Consider the following 21,997-nt stretch of genomic DNA (forward strand, 5'->3'; position numbering starts at 1 on the left):
TCCAGATCTGGATATCCCTGGTCAGAGGTGTCCTCACCACCCTCCCGGGCTGTCACGCTCTTTCTTGATAAGTTACATGTGCAATGTCCAACGTTTTAAAAAGCCTGCCATTTGTACACTTGGGTTTTTTAAACACTTATGCTGTAAGGATTTGAAAGCTTTTGCTTTTTAACAAGTGAATTCGGCATGGTGGACATTATTAAATGTAGTTTCAGCTTGCGTTACAGATACTTAATGTAGGTCCCCAGAGAAAGGCTTATGGACTGTATGAGAAATAATTAAGTTTTCCTTTAAGGGGAACATTGCAAAGAGATTAAAAATGTTAAAGTGAAAAAACAGTACATGCTACTTTAATATACAGTGCTATCTGTGTAATTCTTAAGAGAAAAATGAAGTGTATTTATTTTATGTCTTTATTTTGTTCTGAAATAAACATCCACTAATAGTAAATATTCCCTTTCAAAAATGTTTTGTTTTGTCTTTTTCACAACTAAATATTTTATAGAATACTTGTCATCAGGATTTTCATTTTTTTCAATAAGATTTTTATGGGGGGGGAAAGTCACAAAAATTATGTTATTACTTTTATTTTCAAAAATCTCCATTATAAACCAGGGAGAAAGTATCTCCTTATTTCCCTAGTTGTAAATGTTTTCTTTCCAACTATCCAAGAGTTCAAAAACTACACACAGAAGAGAGGAAATAGACTGCTGAAGAGACAAGAGCAAAAATTCCTTTTGTTTAGGGGGAAGAAATAGCAATTTTTTGCTAATCGATCAGCATCTGCGTGTTTTATTTTCCCCCGTTCCTGTTCAGTTGAGGTACCTATCAGTCACATTGTGTCAGGGCTGGACAGCACTTTGCCATGTAGATCTCCCAGTCCACCACCTCCTCGTGTGGGGAAATACTGGTTTGTATGGCAGAACCTACCACCACCTGAGGCTGCCATAAGGCATTACGGAACAGCTGCACATACTGTGCAGAAAAAAGTGTTTTCCCTGAGTAAAATTGCTCAGAAAACATGAAAGTTTAGGGCCCTCAGCATTTTGCAAAGGATTGGTCGCTTAACTCTGGCTTTAGTATTATGTAATAAAAAGCAGAATAACGCTAATACCGGGGGGGGGGGGGGGGGGGGGGAAGAGAATGGGGGAAGGAGCAAGAGGAGAAAAAAAATCAGAGATGCTAATCTTTTAATCTCACTCTTCTTCCTGTGTGCATTGTCTTTTTTTTTCCTCCTCCTTGTTTTAAAAAAGTGCCGTCACTGCATTAAAGCATTGAGAAAATTGCTGTGCAGTCGAGTCCCAGGATTATTACTGTACCACGTATAGGCTTACATAAAATGGGGTGGTTTTTTCCCTTAAATCTGAAGATTGCTCGTTCACACAGCTCACATATTATAATCAAATGTGAATGCAGGAAAATGGTCCATGGGATGTATTTAGCCCTCAGTACGGCTGTAACTCCCAGCAAGGTGGGTGGAAGTCAGGATCGTAGCGTAGCAGGAGAATAGAAGCCCTTCTGTTCTGAGATGGACTTATCACATGGTTAGCAGCTGGAATTTATGTGAAGTCTTATTAAATAAAACAGCAGTAACCAGTCACCTACTGCTGCAATATACTTGAAGGTACAGTACCTGAATTTTTTTCAGAAGCACTTGACCTCTCTGCTGCTTCTGCATCTCTGTATTTTCTCTGGCTTGTTCTTGAGAGTTTTTGACTTTCTAGTAAAATTTTATTCTTGTTTTTATTACAACTTAAGATCATGATAATTTAAGGGTTTGAGTTATATGATTGCAGGTTCGTTAAAAGAAGATTAAGACATGCCCAGAGAACCTCTATTAAATGTAAAAACACTTAACATTAGCTTTTATTTTAGTAAGTTGGTTTATACACATGTATATTTGTTTATACACATACGTATTTGAATGTGTGTGTATGTACTTTTTTTGTCTAAAGAATGTCTCAAGATGGTGGGTAGAACATCTGGAATAGTTGTGTAGAACAGAAGTGTGAATGGAAACAATACTGTACTTACATAATATCACAGGATATTTCATTAAAACAATTCCAGCATATTTATAGTTGGCAAATTACAACACTTAAAGAACTGATCTCCATATGGGAGCACTTAGTCCTTTGAAATATTATATATTATTTTTAATTGTGTCTCATTCAGTGAAGGGATTATAATTTCGAAGGCGGTGGGTCACAGCGCACCAAGCCACTACACAGCCAACAGAGAAATCCCTGGATTATAGATGTATCCCCTGGTAATGGTAATTTTGATATTTTATAGAGTTTATTAGTCTCATACAGGAGGTGCAAAGACTGGACTGTTTGTCAAAGCAGGGAGAACTCTACAGACTGGCTGTCCTCACTGGCTGCACCTTGCCCTGAAGCAGCACCTCTTGCTGCAGGACCTCCAGGGGCTTTAGAGCTGGACTTCTCTGACAGAATGGGTGATATGGTTTTAGTTTAATGCTGGTGGAACTAGAAACCTCCTGGCCACCCCTCCTTCATTGCCTTGCCAGAATTTGAACCCAGGTGTATTTTTTTTGTTTCCTGAGACACCTTGCAGAGGTGTGAGCCGTGGAGAGAGGTTGGCTTCTCAAAACATGGAGACTGCTCCAGAACGATGCCTCAAACCTGAGTTTGTGTAGGCCAGCTGGAAGGGAAAATGATAATTAAAGCTGCCAGCCTGGCTTGGATCACGGCATGAAAAAAGACAGGGACATCAGGCAGTTCACATAGTGTCATTTACTCGCGTGGAGTTTGTCCGTGACTTGCCTCTCAGGGCAGGTGGAGGTGCTGGTGGCAGGTCAGCCTGCCGCTGCCTCACGGCTGCCTGCCATTCCTGCCACACACGGGGACGGCAGCTCCAGGTGAGTTGACCATACAGGCATTTTCTCATGTGCATACAAATACAAAGCAATTGAGAAAAGCTGTTTCGCCTGCCTTACGCGTGCATTGAACTTACAGTGATAGAGCTAAGTCTGCAGGAGAAGATAAGTTACAGGTGAGTGAATGGAAAGTGATGAAAGAGCAGAGTGGCACAAAATACTAGTTTCTTACTCCCGGCTTCTGCTGGTTTTATCTCTGTGCATGCTATTGAGTGAATGGATTAAAAGTCCATCGGAAGAGTATGTCACATCACTGTAAAAGGCTGGTTAAATTCCTAGACAGGATGCCCAGCCCTCGGCCAGGATTTTCCTTGGAGGAGCCAGTTGACACCCTCATACTCTTGCTCTCATTCTCTCTCACTTTTAGTATAAATGGGCCAAGTCTCTCCTAGCTATGCTGAGGAAAGATGAAGAAAGGCTCGGAAAGCAATCTGTGCTTTACTTTATGTTGTCAGATTTCAAGGCAGTAGAGTTGGTAAATGCGTATTGTTTGCAAACTGGACTCGGCTCGCAGCAGGCAGCTCCGATAAGCTATGCCTGCCCTGAAGAGAATGTTATCTAAACAGCAAGTGGTTTATTTCTCTGTAAATAAGGAAAGGGATTGATACAGACCTGTTATAGTAAATGACTATTGTTAAAATAAATGGTTTTCCCCTTAGGGGAAAACTGGACATCCATTTTCTGGTATGGCAGATTAAACTCCATGTGAAGTACGAGTTAGTACATCGCTGCCTATGTTGCTCCCCCTTGGCATGCCTGGGCCATTAAAATGGTATGTGGTGTGGCTGGGGAACCTGTGCCTTCTGTTTTCAAGTTTTCTGTCCATTTCAGATTTTTTCAATAGAGACCGCATACTATCCACATCTCGTACATTGCAACCTCCTATTTATTTCAGAAACCATCTAAAGATACTGTTTTGAAATAGAAAGATGAAAACAGCCCTAAGCTTTTCTCAGTCAAAACTTAAGCCTGTGTTTCAGATTTTTCTATTGCTCTCACTGTCCTCCCTCATTGCTAATTATTTTTTTTTTTCCTATCCTACATGTTCTCAGCATTTGTGTGGCACATCCAAGCAGGAATAGGTCACTATTTTTTTAAGCTCTGTGAATATTAACCTCATGGAGAAGAGCAGGAAAGATGACTTCATTGTGATCTGTATATTAAAAACTTAAAAGTCTCAAGTGCTCGCTTAAATTGCTAATTAATGTTTCTCCTTGCAAGCTTGCCTTTAATCAGAGAGTTTAGCTATTGATGTTAATTATCATTTTTCCTCTGAAATGTGATGTTTCATGCTCCTTCTTTCTTCCTCTCCCAGTAACCATGGACCCTGAACCCATAAGATGCCACAGAACAACTTAACAGAAAACTTGGTTTCAGGCGTTCCCTTCTGCAGCATGTCACATTCAAGTTTATTCTCCTGACTCCTCCAAACCACAGCAAGGCCAACTCCTTTCTCAGTCACGCTTTTCCATCCTGGCTTCTGGGTTCCTCATTCATGCAAGGGTCACGGGAGGCAGGCTGGGAATAATCTGGCGAGGTACGTGGGTGTGGGGTGTGTGGTTTTAAGGATCAGAACGAGAAGGGAAACCTGTTGTGTCACATGAACCTGGGGCCAGCAGCGATGCCAAATACTAAGCTTCAGTGCCAAAGCTAAATTGGGATGCTGTTCTCGGTGTCAGTCTTTATTCATGTATCTGGTTTTCATATGATGAAGCTTCAGAGAGCTATCGGGGTGCGTGTGCTGTTTCTGGTGGTGTTGCTGAGAATTCTCACAGCTGACTGCAGCCTGCAGTTGATTTTGGTTTCATGTAAGGGCCGTAAGGGTGTCTTTAAGAATCATTTGAGTCAGGCACGCGTCTTTTCTCTGTCATCGTATCATGATGTATCGGATCACGGCTGTGTTAGTAGTTTAGCATAACGGTAGCATACGAGCTGTTCACAAAGAAAGATGGGAAAAGTGCAGAGTATCAGTAGCCTGTCTAAAAACAATCTGAATGCTGCTTTGACTTCAGTTGTTTTTAATCTTTAATAAATACAACATGGGTTTTTGTTTAGGAATATGCTTTTAAGTTTGCTTTTAATCACACAGACTGTGAAGCTTCAGTTATATCTTCAGCAACATTGCTGCTGCTTGCAAAACTGTTCTTTCCAGGAGCAAAAAAAATCAATGACAAAAGCTACAGGAAAAAACCCCAAAGGTTTTTCAAAGGTGATTTCTCATTTTCTTGTATGTATATCTGATCAGCTCTTAGCACCTTGTTCTAGGTTCCTTCCAGTAAGTTTACTTTTGAGTTCAGGTACTTACCATCTAAACTACTGTAATGTCCTTTTTGACATCTTAGCTTTAACATCCCAGAACGTTTGCCTTTACTGAAATGTAAATGAGAAGGCACAATTAAAAAATTAAAATTAAAAAAAAGATAAAAAACCCAAGCTCCTGACACCATGACAATTGATATTACAATGAAGCCCAGCAGCATTAAAATAATTATTGGGAAGGAATTTTCCCAGCCTGCTACCCAAGGAAAAAGCCCCTTTTACCTTTCCATCATCCTGCAGTCTCCTCCTAAGCAACTATCTTTTGTAGCATACTCGGCAAACCCTCAAATATGAAGCTATTTTAAGTTGATGTCTAGTGAGTTAAGTTCTCATGAGTGATCTTCAGAACTTTGCCAGCTTACAGAGTAGACTAATCAACTTCTTTGCTGATAAAGATCTATTTGATTTATTCCCATCTTTCAAGCTATGTAAGTTAGCTGAAGATAGGATAACAGTAGGAATTTATTTCTATTATGCAAAAAGTCTCCTCTTTCTTCCTGCTGGCTTTTCAGCACTTGGTTTGCCTTAGTTATATTGACTGCTGCTGCAGATGTTCCTCTTTCATTCTTAATTAATGGTGGATGTTCTTCTCCATTTAAAACACTCAAGGGTTCATTTGCTTCCTTACCCATCCATACACTAGGTTTCTAGTCCACTGTAACTCCAGATTTTCTTTCCCTTACTCTGCAGGGCTTTTTTCCACATAATCTCTGTTGAATCTCTTTAAAGACACCTTCAAGTTTGTTGTTTGTTTTTTTTTTTTCCTGATAGCACAGTAAAGGTTTTAGTCGTTTGGACTTCATAAGCTTTCCCTCATGGAGGGGATCTTGTGGCCATCTGTTGAGAAGAAGCAGAATCCATAGGTCAGAGCTTGCTCAGATTGATGTGGCTTGTGCTGTGCAAGCGGCTCCTTTGCAACATCTGCATCGTGCAGAGGAACTTTCGAGCCAGGAATCAACACCAGCCAAAACGCCAGCGCTCAGAGACAGGTCCTGTGACCTCAGGTCCTGTGACCTCAGGTCCCCATTACAGAGACCCTCAGCATAAGGGCCATCCCTCTTAAGTTACACAAATAGCAAGTAAGGTGAAAGGAGGTGGAATCTAACTTTCCCAAAAAATAGAGTGGAACTAGGTGTCACATTTGTCCCTGAGAGAACCAGCCAAGTTTATGGTTTTACTAGCTTCCTGCATACCCCATTTCTCCAGGACAGTGGCCTTTTTAGAACAGGCTGGAAAATAGGATGGCTGTTTTAAAGGGAGCTGCACCAAATCAGAGCACCGCCGACTCTCTCATCCTTTGCAAAATCACTCCTGGTCTCTTTTGAGGCTAAGGTATTTGTCTTATTGTTGCAGTAAAGTTTGGTTTGCAATTTTTGAAGGTATGCTAATGAATCAGTTGCCTTCACGCCTAGTTTTCTATTCATTCAGCAGCAGTGTTTCTTTCGAGAGATACACGTAATCGTAACTGTCGCTTTCCATATCTTACCTGGTGGATGTTACGCAGTAGTCACACAGAGAGCTGCTCTTGAAGGCTTGATTATGTTGTACAAGCAGCCTCAGAACAAGAAACCCCTGTGGGACTTTTATAGAATGAAACTGCATGGTGCTTTCCGAAGGGCTCTGCGCTGTTTTACAATAGTAATCGGTTCCTGTAATTTATGAGAATTCAGGGCCATGTTTAACAGTTCACACAGCTTATGCAAATTTGAAATATCCAGTGTGGCTCATCACAGCTGGTTTTAGGAACAAGATTTGCTTGGGGATGCTCTTTTTGGATAGCCCAAGTAGCAACATGAGTCCCTTATACGTAGGTGGGAGGTAAGAGGGGGCCCTGCCTTGAACTTTCGAGCCTCCGGGAAACCTGCACTGGATGTCTGTGCTAGAAACCTTTGTGTGTGCCTCTTGGAGTACCAGCACCCAAATGTGGGACAAAGAGACAGAAAACACGTTTACATGGGAACTGAAAACATCGTGGGATTTATTCCTTTAAACATGCGTCTCTTTCTGTAAGCTCAGTTTGTAGAAGGTTTTAGTTTGTTTTGTTTTTACTGCTAGGAAGTGTTTTGAATAACAAAAGCACAGAGGTAGCAAATTTGCAAGGAAGATAAATAGCTTTGAGACTAAAATGAGGGCCATTCCTAAAATGTGGAACATTTGAGAGGTATGCTCCATGCAGAAGCTAAACGCAATGGAAAATACATCATATTTGAAATAAGAGCTAACTTATCCCCATGCTGGAAGAGATCTCAATAATCTTTTAAGCCTCGAAGACTTCAATGAGTGTCAGAAATCTCTCATCACTGTTGGATGGACTTTTGTCATACAGGAAAATCATGAGGGGTTTGGCAGCTAAAGGAAAAGACTGCCTTCTCTTTCTGTCAGCCTGCATGCGGTGATTCATCTTGTCTGAGCGAAAGGAAAACCAAAGCAGTAGGGTTCTAGTCAGAAATTAGTCACTGTGAGACAGTGTTTGATCAGTGGCCCAGGGTTGGGATTTTTTTGTTTTGTTTTCTTACCCGAAGTCATGTGACTTACTCTCCATCCTTGTTGTTCCTACCAGGGGTGTTTCTAGCAGGACACATGGGCTAAATTGATAGGTTTTAATCCTTTACCTTGCAGATAAGGGAGTTTCATTGTGGATTTGAAACTCCGGGTTGGCACCAAAGCTGCTCTTCCTGTAGCTGATGGTATTGCAGAAGAGGTAGTGATGGTTCCCATCAAATGAATTAGACATGAGAACCAACTGCAAGTTCTCATGGTCTGGTCATTCACCTTTCCCAGCTTACATGATGAGTACAAATGAACTATAAGAGCATGATATGCCAGTTGGAGGTAGGGAGGGAAAGAAATGAGTTTACTTCTGCGTTTATAGTCAGTATAGCTGGAATTTCTTACAGAGGTAGATTTGTGCTAAAATATGAGATTACGAGTTTGTGAGATTAACATTCACGTAGCTACTCAGGGAGAAGTTGTGTCTGGCAGAGAAGCACAAGGCAGTAGTAATCTACACTGTTGCAGCCAAACTGGGCAATAGTCCCTGGCAGTATACTCATACAGTGATCGAGTCCCTTGAAGATGGTATAGTTTCGTGTTTTCATTTCCTTGGCAGCCTGTTGTGTTCTAACGTATTGTGTTGACTGTGTCACAGAGATTCAGACATGCCTTATTCCCGCTCTTTCCAAGATCCCTGTTCACACAGAGGCTTTGGAGAAAGAGCTGGCAAGGTCTTTGCGTGCCACTGCAGAAAAGCGCTGGGAGAGGCTCATATTGAGTTGTGAGTTTATTGAAGAAGATTCCCTGAGTCCTCTTCAACTCATTTGAGTGGAATATCTTCTAAATAACGCTTGTTGCTGTGGCACGCTTTTGAGCCATGAATATTCATGTTGAGAGCAGTTTATCAGAGATCCGCTCTTCATGGAGACAGGTTTCTTATTGCATTCATCTGATGCTACAAGAAGATGGACATTTCAAATGATCTGGAAATATTTTTTGCACACCAGAGGTTGACTTTCTAGGTGTCTGGACACTAGCTGTCTGCTTACTCCATTACACTTCTTTGGAAGACAGTTTCTAAGCATATTGCTCCCTCAAAGCACCACACACGTTGATGTGCCTTCACGCAGTGGAGAGAATAGTGACTGACCTCTTGTTGGACTGTAAACCTAAAGGGGGGGGCGGGTGACAGTTGTGCTTTCCCCTTGAAAATGCCTTTTCACAAGCCAAACTATATACTGTCATGATGTGTAGGGGAGGAAAGAAGGATCTTTGTCTTTTGTGGGGCACAAGAAATAGGAAGAAAACCAAGGTGAGGAAAGAGTGTTTCAAGAATCACACCACCCAAAAGCGATGAAGAGCAAGGTAACTTGGCTAGCCACATGCACAGAAGCTTCAAAAGATTTTATGGGCAAAATTCAGTTCTTTAAAAATCCTATGAACCACAAGGCCTCTCTGCAGTAGCAGCTTGAATGGTGTTTCCCCTTTGCTTGGATTTAGAAATGCAAATGTCAAAGCTGGTTTTCTTTATTTGGGTAGCAATGGAAGAAAGTTCACTCGGAGACAGAAGAAAGAATGAGTCTGGGACATGAGGCACAGACAAGGGCTATAATGGAAATTAATTGGGTAGCATGTTAAATAATATTACTTTAATCCTGCAGCTTTGGGCAGTTGAGCTGAATTTCTATTTTATGTCATGTTTTACAAACTAAAATATTTTAGGGCTTGGAAACTGTAGTTTTAGTGGTAGCTTTAGTAGTTCAGCTCGGGAAATATGCTTCCCTGCTATCAAATGCAGCAGTCTGTACTCTGCATTATTAGCCATGGCATGGTGCACGCAGACAGTTCTCCTTGTTTGCTATCTCTGCTGAACCTTTCACATCAGCTCATTTATCTTTCAGGTGTTATAATAATTGACCCTCAATCAGTATTCCATTATCCTAAACAGGCAATTATCCACATTGTCACTTTTGCATTTGCTCTTTTGACCCAGAGGTCGTGGAGGCCTAGTGTAACTGAATCCAACAAAATTATTCCCTTACCTGTCATATAAATAGTCATCCTAGCAAAATGAGACCCATGGGGGCTTTTGCTGAGGTGTTGAGAAGGCCAGTCTAACTCGATCCTTTATTCTGCTCTTTAAGGAATGCAGTACTGTTTTGGCACTCTATCAAAATAAAACAAAGTTCCATTTTTTAGCCTTCTTTTTTTCCCCCCTTTTTCTGAGTGAGCACCCCTGCACTTACAAATGCTTCTTTGTGGCCTACTTTATTGAAATTTCCATTCAGCTCTTCCATCTGTTAGCTGTGTTTACCACTATTCCTGGGGAAAGAATTCTGTATTTCACCTTCATTTGGGGGTGTAAGGTCATAAAACTGTCTGGATTATTTCAGCTATATTTATACCTAAGTTAATATTACTTCTTTAACAGGTTTAAAGCTTTTAATTCCCCAGTTCATTATTCATGGTGAGTGAACTGAAGTGAACGAAGGTTTTGTTTTATCAAGAGGAAAGCTTTTGGTATTCAAAAAGTGTTCTGCAAATGTGAATTGTAACCCTCTTCACCCCAAGCTCCCCAATTCCGATTAGTCTCATGTTTCATGCCCTACCTCCTTCCACTGCTCACGGCCACCGAATGCCAGGTTTTATTTAGCTAGCTTCTGTCAGTAGTTTGCGTGGATACACGCTAGGGTTATTTTTACGAATGCACTTGTTGCGCCTGTCTTGTAAAAGCTGGCAGAGCGGCGGGTCTGCTGACGTGAAGCGCATGCACGCAGGCACAGATTGTGGAGCCCACCTCATTGACAAGGCCTTGAAGCGTTAGTGTCTGGCAATCATGGAGCCTTTGGTATGCAACTGTATCCCAGGAAGAGGGGATTATTCCTGTTCCTTTGGAGGGAAACTATGTCAGGGAGCGGTGGAGGGATTTTCCTGAGGTTGCAGGTGGCGAAGGAGGGAAGCAAACCTTGGTTTTCTCGCCTGTGTCCAAACTGCAGCACCACATGGTGCAATTCATGGCTCCCTCCTAGCTGCTGTGTTTAGATGTACGTATTCTGAAATCCAAGGTACTCGGAGAGGGTAAGGGGAGAAAAGAACTTTGCTCTGGTGGAACCTAAGTGTGTTTGCATCTTGCTGCCGAGTCCCAGCCTAGCTCCCTGTCCCATCTGTTCTGTTTTGCTAGAAGGAGATAGTCAGCACCTTGAAACACTGTCCTGGCACCACTCCAGTGAGAAACTGGGAGTTGAAGTGAGAACACAAATGCAATTTATTTTTCTTTGTTGAAATGTTCGTATTTTCCTAGTGGCAACACGACTTAATAGCTGAAATAATGTTATTGAGAGAAGAGAGTGGAGTCCCAGTGTGAATACTCTGCGCACAGGCCCTTAAGCTTAAACCAGCAAATGTCTGGACAATATTTAACTTGCTATTTGTTTTAAAAAAAAAAAAAAAAATCCAAACAAAAAAACCACCAACATCAAAAAAAACAAAAAAAACCACCCACTGGTCAGGATACTTTGTGCTTTTTGGCCTTTCTCTGCCTACTTGTTTATGAAAACAATTGCTCTTGCATCTGTTATTGTATTGCTTTATAGCAGCACATATTTCCTGCTCAGTCATTTGGGCTTGTACTTTTTTTCATCTTTGTAACATCCTTTCCTGATACCTTTGGTGGAGGCAGTGCTTTATTTTCCATTAGGTGCAAAAGTCTGATCCACAAATAAGAGGACAGGGTTGGCCTACCTTCTACAGTGTGTGCAAACCAAAAGAAAGTGTAAGTGGCTGAGGTGGTGTAAGTCTTGAGGGAAAAATATCGTCATCTCTATTTTTTAGAAAAATAGAAAAGATTTCTCAGGACCCAAGACAACTGTGCAAGTCTGCATCATACATGCTGCATATCAAACTGCCTATTTGTCCTAAGAAGCAGCTATCTTAAGTTTTGCCCACACTTAGGTTCTCCAGGTAATTGGTAGCGGCTTAAAACCATAAAAAAATATTTTGGTCAAGAAAATTAAAAAAAAAAAAAACCACAAAACCAAAAAAACTTGACAAAAAGAACTTATGACCAGAAGAGTATCTCAGAGACAAAACTGTTTCAAGGTGAAAAGCTAGCCAAATTATCAGAAGGCTTAGCCAAAAATCCCTAAGCAATTAAGAAACTTGTCTGGAAATATGCCATTTCTGCATGTTCTTCTGAAGCAGGCGATGTCAGAATGATGCTGCTGGCTTTTGGGAAATAGCAAGCTTGAGTTTATTGTGGCACTTGTTGACATCAGTACTGCAGTTCGGTGAATCCCAAGCAAGAAAGCCACCATGAGGGGAAAAAATTGGCCCCTACTTTTCCTCCCCATCTGCTCTCACTGGCAGCGGTAAGCTGAGGGGGAATTGAGCTGGCCCTTGAGTGGCTGGTTTTACGCCAGAAATCACATTTGCTTGATGCAAGGAGTATGTTAACATTCAGCAAGATCCTTGCAATGACAGCTGACGCCCAGCTCTGTGTGTCGTTTCGGGACGCATTGCCGTCTGAAGGCAGCAGGCAAACCCTGAAGATCTCATTCAGAGTCTCGCAGGGCGCAAGGCTCGTGCTTATCAGCCAGAGAGCTTAGCCTTGTTCCCAGTCTTTTTTCATATTAGGCATATTAGCCTTTACTCTGGCTTTCCTGTTTTTTAAGTGTTGGGATAGTAAAGTCTTCCAGAAGTATTCTCAACGCACAATTAAAGATTCAGTCTTTTATTAGCTGTTTCCTTCTAGCGAGAGGATATGGTCTCAACTCACCTGCAACTATTCTGAATGACAGAAATCAAACAGATAATGCTGGGCTAGATCTTCAATAACCTCCATGCAATTTTGTCTTTAGGAGAAAAAAAAAAAAAAATTAAGCTCATTTTGTATATACACCAGCAAACATCAGTGTAATTTTTCCTTTCATTGCAAAGCAGATTCTGTAGGGTCAGTACAGACTTTTGTGTGACTATGTTGCTTTGGTAACAGACTGGTATATTGGGGTGTACAAGCCCTGAAGTTTCACTCTGGCCTCAAACCTGATCTATTGACTGACTTTGAATGAGTCCCCTCATCTTTCTCTTGCTTTCCCCATCAATAAAATAACAGATATTGCTTTTTCTTGAGCCATTTCAAGATGTACCGGGGAAAAGCATTGCAGAAATAGAGGGTATTTTTATATTGCTTATTACAGCTAGATTTGCATATGAACTTCAATTAAGAGAGCAGATGATTCCAGAAATGTTGAATAGAGAAACTGAGACTGTCCCCAGTGTTTTGATACCACAGTGGTGAATGCATAAAAATTGAAATAGCTTTCCACAATACTTACGGCAGTCTATATCTAACTTAAATACTTCACCTATCATAAAGTCTTTCAGTATGTGCTTTAAAAAAAAGACACATATGCTACCAAGATGTAGCCACCTCTTGCACAAGGCTATGCTGAGCTAGTGAAGTTATGCTCCGCATATGTTAGTGTAATGGAGGGGAAGAGGCAGGCTTAGTTTTTTTGAAGTTTTTCATATCTGCATTTTATACATGAAAAGCCACCTCCATTCACGTGGTTGTATAATGGCAACAAAAAACCTCTATGTACATCTCATGCACGGTAGACAAATTTTGCAAGTCCATATGCACCCTTACTGGGGACTCTCTTATGCTCACTATCCTCTTTAATAGCACAGAAAGCAATTTTTGTAGTCGTCCATCTTACCAAGCACAAGATGTTTCAGCAGCCGTGAAGTCACAGCCTGCATAATTTATGAGACCTTTCTCCCACCCTTCCGCTCTCTTTCCCTGACTTACTTGATCTTTGTACTTTGCATCAACTTGCTGCGTGTCCTTTAGGCGTATGGAAGAGTAGCAGGGTAGTGTGTACTGAAACAAAGAGGTAGGGTAAGGAATGCAGGTTACGCTCAGTAATATGCAAGTAGCAAAGCCAGAAATTAAGTGAGATAAAACCATGTATCTCTTTGTTATAAATGCAGAGTAGCATGCACATAATAAAATTTAAAATAATAAAAAAAACCCAAGACAATAAACCAAAACACTGCGTGCGCACACACACACGCACACAGAGCTCTTCCCTTGGGGAGAGGATGAGAGAGAGAATGGAGAAACCACAAATGAGGGAGGTTAGTCATGTTGCTTAATGAACTACTGGAAGCTTTTCAGATACTGTAGTGATGAGGGAAATGTACATAGAACAGTATAATGTTCCTCAGCTGATATTATCTAAGAGTTCAAAAGAAGCAGCAGCACAGTAAAGCAGCTCTCTGGTATGTTATTAAAAGGTATCTTGAGCTTTCCTGCTTGACAGATATTTCTTGTTTTAAGTTACGCTTCTACTTCCATAATTTAGACCCAAAACAACAAAGTAATAATTGAGCTAGTGACTGGTTAGCAAAGCGCATTTATGCAAACCAATTATTTTACAGTAGAGACAGCCTGTTAATGTTATACCTCTGGCAATTAAAGACCTCAAAAATGACACTATTCTGTATTTATCTGATCTCTGCTTTTTTAATTTTATTTTTGTAATTTCCCACTGGTTTGTACAATGAACAGTCAGTTACCTCATTTTGCAAGTGCACAACTGGAATGAAAATCTGCATTATTACTTGTAAATGCTAAGAATGAAAATTTTAATATTTACTCTTCTTCCTCTCCATGAAACATAAGTTTTTGTGTTTTGCATCATGCTGACTAAACCAATGGGAATAATCCGTGTCACCTCAGTAGTACTTGTTCTAATTTGCTGTTTTGTACAGTCTTTTGTTGGTGAGATTGCCCATAAGATTGCTTCAGCAACATCAGCCCTCTGAAACCTGGACAAAGCCTCATTCGTTTCTAAATAGAGTGTCTCTCTGCAGGGTGTCTTGATATGTAAAGAGAAGCATGAAATTCTGAACAAAGTTCACTTTCCAGAGGACAAAAGTTCACAATTGCTGGTAGCTGGATGTCAGTATTGGAGACATGGTTTTCTTGAAGAGCCTGCAGAGTGTCACTGGAAAATCACGGCATGAAATCTTCTCTTCTATAAAACCACCCTGAATTTTTGGAAAGGTTTTGATACCCAGGCTTTGCTATTGCAACAGCTTAGTGTTTTACACCGATACATGTAATTAAAGATATGTATGAATCACGTTTCCTGTTATGAAAAAATGTGGAAACTAGATGAGGTGTGAGCTGAATTTTAAGGCATGACAGTAGTATTATACAGGGCTATCAACAGACTGAAACATGTGCAATGCAGTCAGAACTGCGAGGAGGATGGGGATAAATGTGGCTGCAGGAGTGGGTGGCGCAGTGTGGAGATACACACAGTGGATCCTCTGTACTCTGATGCCTGAGGTGTCCAACTCGGAGTTAGCTCAGATACCTCAGAGTACCTTCAGAGTCACTAAAATCAGTAGAGGTTCTTTAAAAATTTAGTCTCTTATTTTGAAGAATGCTTTAGTGAATTTATGTCCAATCATCAGCTGTTTTATGGAGCTAAGTTTAAGGCAAGAATTTCTGTTTGTACTGTAGTCTACCTTTACTTGTGACTCGTCTCTCTCTTTGCACTCCCACATGCCCCATGCCAGCCTGCCAGTTATTTAAGCTAGGTACTACCTGACTAGGAGCTGAAACCTCTTTTTTTCGTTAAAAGTATGGTGGGATCTCTGATGACTTCCCACAGTCAGGGGCTGAGATTTAGGTCTCTTCCAGACCACTGCATCTCTGATGACACACAGCTTCAAGGCTGATGCTCTGCAGGAGCCCTCGCTCAAATAGTGGGATAGCAGAAATCTATCTGCTGCTATAGCAAATAAATTGTTTCTGTTATCACTAAATTCATTCTTTGTATTTTCCTAGCTTTTCTGCACCTTCGATTTAGCAGTTGCCTGTGTGAATTGCACTATGTCTGTTATGTTAGGTTAAGTAGGTGTGTTTTAAGTGTGTTTTAAAAGTGGGGTTGAATGTTATATCAGCAATTAATTTTAAGCAGGAGATGAAAGAAAGAAGAAATCAGGTTTGGGATTTTTTATTTTATTTTATTTTTCCCCCTGTAACCCATCTCTATCTACTTTTACCAGAGAAAAAGCATTGTGTGTGATCCTTATTCCCATCCATTCTCCTGCTCAGAAATATATCCCAATTTAAACATTAGCAAAATCAAACATTAACATGGGAGTTAATGTTTTAAAATAATGATCTCCTGCCGGAAGCCTGTTGGTCCTGACATGCTGCCAACTACAAAAATCTAAATGAAGTTAGAAGCCAGAAGAAAATAAACTTACTCTATTTTCATTCTCCACTAACATCTTTTGCACTATCTGAAAACTTGATCACTGTATTTTATGGTACTGAGTTCTTCTTTCAGTAATGGATTGCAGGTGCCACATTTCCCCTAAACAATATTTAGGCTACTTAGTTTTATTGTTTGGTTTCATTTCTTGAGTGAGTGATTTCACCAGGTCATCAAAGTTTCTAATTCCTATTCTTGCAAATAACAGCGAAGGGAATTGAGACCACTGAATATGAACTTTGGAGAGATGGCAGGTATTAAAAATCCATGTAAAAGAAAAGTTAGCACCAAACCATTTAAAATATACACATGTGTCTATGAAGACACTGTCCAGAAACGCCACAACAAGTAATTGCAGCGATAACTTTCTGGGAGTTGAACAGCCACTCTTTAATTTCATAATAGCATGTAGATTGTAGTTGCTGTCACCATCCTATAGAATATAGTATCTAAAAGTGAATTAGAGGGCTTGTGATAAAACCAGCCTGGGAATTAGCAGCAGATAATCCCAAGGCACGCAGTATCCCAGAATTTGACCACTACGGAGACATGAGTGATGACCCTGAGCACAATTTTTAAAACTGAGTGGGTGATATTTGGCCTTTGGAGCAGAACTTGGACAGCCTATAGCGTGTCAGTGGTATACATAGCACAGCAGTGGGTTGTTTTATTCTGGAGAACACTTTATAATGATGTAAGAGGTAATAAGCAGGATTAGAATGCAACTGGGAGACATTACTGTGAATTTTAATTTTGGGTTTACTTGGCCTTTGGCACATGATTTCATTTCCCATAGACAATCTAAACTCACTATAAAGACTACCATGGGACTTGGATGCATTCACTAATGTAGGGTGTGGCAATTTCCTGTCTGTCTGATTTCAAATTATGATTAGTATCCAGTTCTCTTATGGAGGTTGCTTCACTGATCATTATTTAGAAGGTATTTTTAAAAGAAAATTGCTAAGAAGACTTAACACAGTATATACTTAGAAAAGTTACCACCAAAGTATTTAAAATATATGCATGTGTCCATAAAGGCTTTGTCCTGAAATGCTACAAGTAATTATATCAGCAGCACATTTTTTTTTTTTTTTTTTTCAATTTATAACAGCCTTTCTGTCTCTTCTAGGAATAATTCACAAGGAAAAGTTTCCTTTTTTTTTTGTTTCAATTGCTATTTATGAGGTTTGATATAAGTGTGAGATTTTTTACAATGGAGTCGGATAATATAAAATAAAGTAAAACGTTTACTGTCATCTTTATGGATGATGATGTAGGTCTTAAATATCTAGTGTATATGAAGCATGTAAAAATATATATTATTTTATATAAAAATGATAATCAGAATAAGTTCTCTTATTTTTCATTCAATACTTCAATACTATACTTCACAGGCCTCAATTCAGGGAAGAACTTCAGTCTGGACATAAATCTAATTAAAGTCAACAGATTTAAACCCCTTCAAGCAACAAGCATGTACTTAAGTCTTTTTCTTAATTGTGGTGGAGTAAGAGTATGTTTAAAATTAAGAACATGCACAGCTATTTTGATGAACTGGAGATTTGTCTTGGAGCATCAAACCTACTGTGGAAAATTCATAAAGTAAGGATTGCCTCCTAATTATTATGCTCATTTTAGCAAGTGCTGTAATCATAGGAACAAATTTACATAGTATTTACCAAGAGGCAAGAACATCTGTACACTTCTAGTGGCATGGAGCTGCAAACCGAACACACATAAACAATATCTGAAGAAAAATACTTATGATCCTACTTGTGAAATGATTTTGGAAAGATGTTGGCTTAATGGTTTTCATAGGACTAATATAGTTTACTGTTCCAAACAGCTATAAATACTTTGTGTTGTTGATGTATGGTAAAATATTATACAGTATCTAATTGTAAAAACTTTCAAAGTGATGTTGGTAGATACCACAATGTGATATAAAATAAAAGATCTGCCAGCTTTCTGTTATCCCAAAGATGAGATACACTTGCTGATGTTTCTCTGTCTCTAACAGCCTGCCCCATAACCCACAGCAATCTGGCTGGATTAGCAAGTGTTTGTGCTGTGGTGCATCCTTTTTCTTCCTCAGTGGCTTTCTCTGGTCTGAGTCGTGACTGAAGGTATGCTTAGAAAGGAGTATGTTGGGATTGCATAAGGAAAGAATGGCTTCCTTTAGACACCCACATATATGGACGTTTTTACTTCAATTAAAAGATGAAATGTCTTGGCATACAAACAAAGAATTTGTGTTCCAGCTGAGCAGCAATGCCTGCTGGTGAGATCAAGGCTGATCCGAGACAAGTGCCTTGATGACAGCTTATTTGGGACTTTGGCAGATATTTATTCTCCCCTCATGACTGAAGGTTGTTATAGGCTCCTGTTGTCCAGCCAAGCTGCCACAGTCAGAGCCACGGGTACAACCTGTGGGACTGCTGTCGCTGAGAGCTCTCTGTACATCCAGGCTGAGGTGGGGAGTACAAGGGAAGTAGTCTCCCTGAACCAATTTCATCGCAGGGTGCTAGGAAATGAAAACCAGTTTGAACCAACTACGTTTTGTTGTTTATATTTTCTCATCTCCTTGATCAAACTAACTTCTATATGTCAGTCCACTTAGAAAAGCAGAGAACTGGGTGCCTGCCTGGTGTCGTATTTGGGGCTACGCCATTGATACATGGTCCTGCCTTGAATTAGGGGCAAGTAAGCAGATGCTGTCAGCAGACCTGGGCACGCACTGCAATGATAAGAAAGCAGCATGTTTCTTGGTTTAACCCTTGCTCCTGGCGGAAAGCAATTTGTTATTGTTGTGGCCGTCCAGAACAGCCGTGCCCTCGGCCTCTGCCAGGTTAATCTGCTCTTTGGGACACCGGTGCTGCAGTATCCAGCTGACTGGAAGGGACAAAAGGTTTCCCTGCCAGCATCCCATGCGCTTGCCTTGGTAGGAGGATAGGAACAGCTGTTGGGGAAACTGCACAAAATTTCATACTGCTGCTCAGGTGTGTTGAGCAAACCTCAGCCTGTCCATTTGTAATTATTATGTGTTAGTTGTTACGCAAGCTAACAGCATTTAAAATGAAACAAAAAAAACCAGACTGTGCTCCTGCACAGTAAATGTTTTCCATAAAGCTGGCAAGTCTGAACTTCATTTTTTGAAGAAGTAGTTCTGTAAGCAAGTAATTTGTTTTGTAACACATGGTTGGATCTCGTGTATCTAATGAGCTGCAACCTCCGCCCAAAGTTTCCCATGCATTTTGAGTCTTTGTAATGGCTCCTTCCTCTGTGCGTTCCCCGGTACCCAGTAGGAGTTACATTCAAGCTTGGCCCTTCCCTCAGTGATCAGATAGGGTATCTCTCTCATTGACAAGTCCTATTGCAGCAAGACTTGCAGTGATTTCATTTTTTTGGTACTGCTGTACCTTTGCCAAATTTTGATTGAAATACGCCAGTCGGAAAGCAGGAGTTATTGAACACAGAAACATGTGCGTGTAAAGCGCATAAACCTTGTTTCATCAGTAAACAAGACCAAAAAAATCCAGTGAGATGTGTCTGGTTTACACTAAATATGTAAGAGGAGAAGAAAAGTTTTATATTGTGAACTTGGTTAACTGTACAGTAGAGGGGACTGGGGAGAAATGAGGTTTGAAGTATTTGTCCTCTTGCCTTCAAAACAGAAGTGCTTAAAAGTGATGGCATGGAATCTGACCTTGATAATAAACAAACGCATTACTTTTACCAGATACTAAAGAATGGGTTTTTCATTACAATGTACAGTCTTAAGTGTGACTTGTAAACTGGTTGATTTTTAGTGGCTATTTTGATTTCCCTATCAGCGCTATCGGGATGCTGTTAAACTGGACACAGAAGCCTGTGTAAATTTACTAACAACAAGAGTTTTGCATAGCACATCTTCAGTTGTTGAGCTCTATGCTTTTGTAGATATCGTTTAACAGGATAACTATAAAATTCCTGACTTGTATAACTGATAGACAGAGGCATCTTTTAGAAGCTGAATTTATGCATGTAATGTATGGCCACATCATTATTATTATCGTTGTTACTACTATCTATATTACTATTAGGAATTTTCTGATCAATCTATATTTTCATTTACTGATTAAGTCATTCATTCTGTGGTTTTATTAAGACTTTTTGCACAGTTGGGATATAAGTATTTCTTTGGCACTGACGGAAATAATGGGCTTGGCTCTGCTTTTTGTTACAGTAGTGCAAATCTTGAACAACTGAACTTCCAATGTAACAGTGCCAAGGAAACAGCAAATTTAGTTCCAATGTGTGTTTGCTATTGTCCTTAAAAATTAGTTTACTCTCTTCTAAGTACTTCCATTCATAAACGATGTATCATTTTAGTGACCATAATTGCCTTCTGAAACAATGTTTTCTGTTGTTTTTCTAGGGATTTCCCAAAGTTGGAGGAGTGTTTTGGTTTTGTTTAAGAAAATGAAATACAGTTTTAAACCCGGGTCAGATGCCAGAAAATGTTCTCCTCCTCTCCTCCCCCTCCATCTCCTTCTGCCTTTTGCTTTGAGCCCAATATCAACGCCTTCGTTTAACGGCAGAGCCTAAACTCCATCTTTAAAGGTCTCAGGTTGATGAAGCTTCTAGCCAGAGACCCATTTGGTGTACACCCTGAGTTTTGAGTATTTGAAAACCAGGGCCTGTGCTTGACTCTCCTAGATTTTGGGCTGAAGAGGGTGGAGAAAAAACAAACAAACAAACCCCCCCCAAAAAAACCCAGACAAACAAAAACCCCCAGGCACTTGGGGGTGAATTACATGTAGAAGCTATTGCGGCTTCTTATTGCCTTGTGTAGAAGAGCCAGGATAGCAGATTCGCTGGGTGCTCTTAACCCATCACAAGTACAAGTGCTTTCACTGAAAGCTCTTGAACAGAGTCTTAAGACAATATGTTTGCGCTGGCTTCACAACGGGGGAAACAAAAAGAAACTTTAACTGACCAGCTGTCATGAATCAGTGCCATGGGGCACCACTGCCTGGTGTTGGTACAGTGAGAACATGTATGTATTTCCCCCACGTGTATGTGCAGACCCCTTTGATGCGTAAGGTTAAATGTGTGTATTACAGTATTCAGGATCAGTATGTCAGCTGAATGTTCTCTGACATTCTCACACTTTTAATCTTAAAAAAATAAAAATTCATCTCACCGTCTCTGCTTATTTTGCTTCCTATTCTTTTTAATAACTTAGTTTTCTCAAAGGTAGAGGAAATAAGTTGTTGCTGAGCTCCATTGCTTTCAAAGGCACCTTTACAACTAGAATTAGAAAAGTAAGCATTTTCCTTTTGTGTGATACTACTCTCTACATATGAGACATAGGTTTGTTTCACATCTGCCAAATTTAAATTTTTTTTTTAGAAGTTTAACTATTTTTTTTAGAAGTTTAAATTCAGAGAGCAAGAACATTAATACACCAAAAGACAAAGTGTTTGAGAACACTGAAATAACACATAAATCATATCTTAAAGTTATGCCTTGCTTGCTCAATATAGCAATTATATTGTTTTGATTTTTGTATGGATAACTGGAAACTTTAACTTGGCAACTTCTTTATCCAGTCTAATAACTAGCTGACTCCTGAGGTTTCTGAAAGTCCTCTCTTGGTCTTCCATTTGTATAATTTAGGGGTAGAGGATGTGTTTTTTAAAAAAAAAAAAAAAAAAAAAAAAAGAGAGAGAGAGAACTGGCTTAAAGGTTTCTTCCAGCGGTGGCTACTACAGTCCATCAGCAGTGCTGCTCCTGCTGAGCTGGCAGCTGCTTCCCTAAGTTCAGAGGGGTCACCGTGGCTTCTTTCCTGTTGCTCCTCCAGGCATTGAATTGCTGGGGGAGTTGGAAAAAAGGCATCTTCCTTTCTTGCCCTGTGACATAAAGACAAAATCTTTCCTCGCTACCTAGGTCTGTTCTGGTGAGGCACATAAAAGCTCAGATATGATGAAAATTATTTAGGTTTCTG

General features: G+C 40.1%; 1 protein-coding gene across 2 annotated transcripts in view; it reads left to right on the forward strand.

Moving 5' to 3' along the window:
• GMDS (GDP-mannose 4,6-dehydratase) overlaps positions 1 to 21,997 on the forward strand; it is a 432,191-nt gene that overhangs the window by 312,415 nt on the left and 97,779 nt on the right. The gene's annotated exons all lie outside the window — the stretch shown is intronic.

Source organism: Balearica regulorum, chromosome 2 (genome assembly GCF_011004875.1).
Source record: "Balearica regulorum gibbericeps isolate bBalReg1 chromosome 2, bBalReg1.pri, whole genome shotgun sequence".
Taxonomy (NCBI): domain Eukaryota; kingdom Metazoa; phylum Chordata; class Aves; order Gruiformes; family Gruidae; genus Balearica; species Balearica regulorum.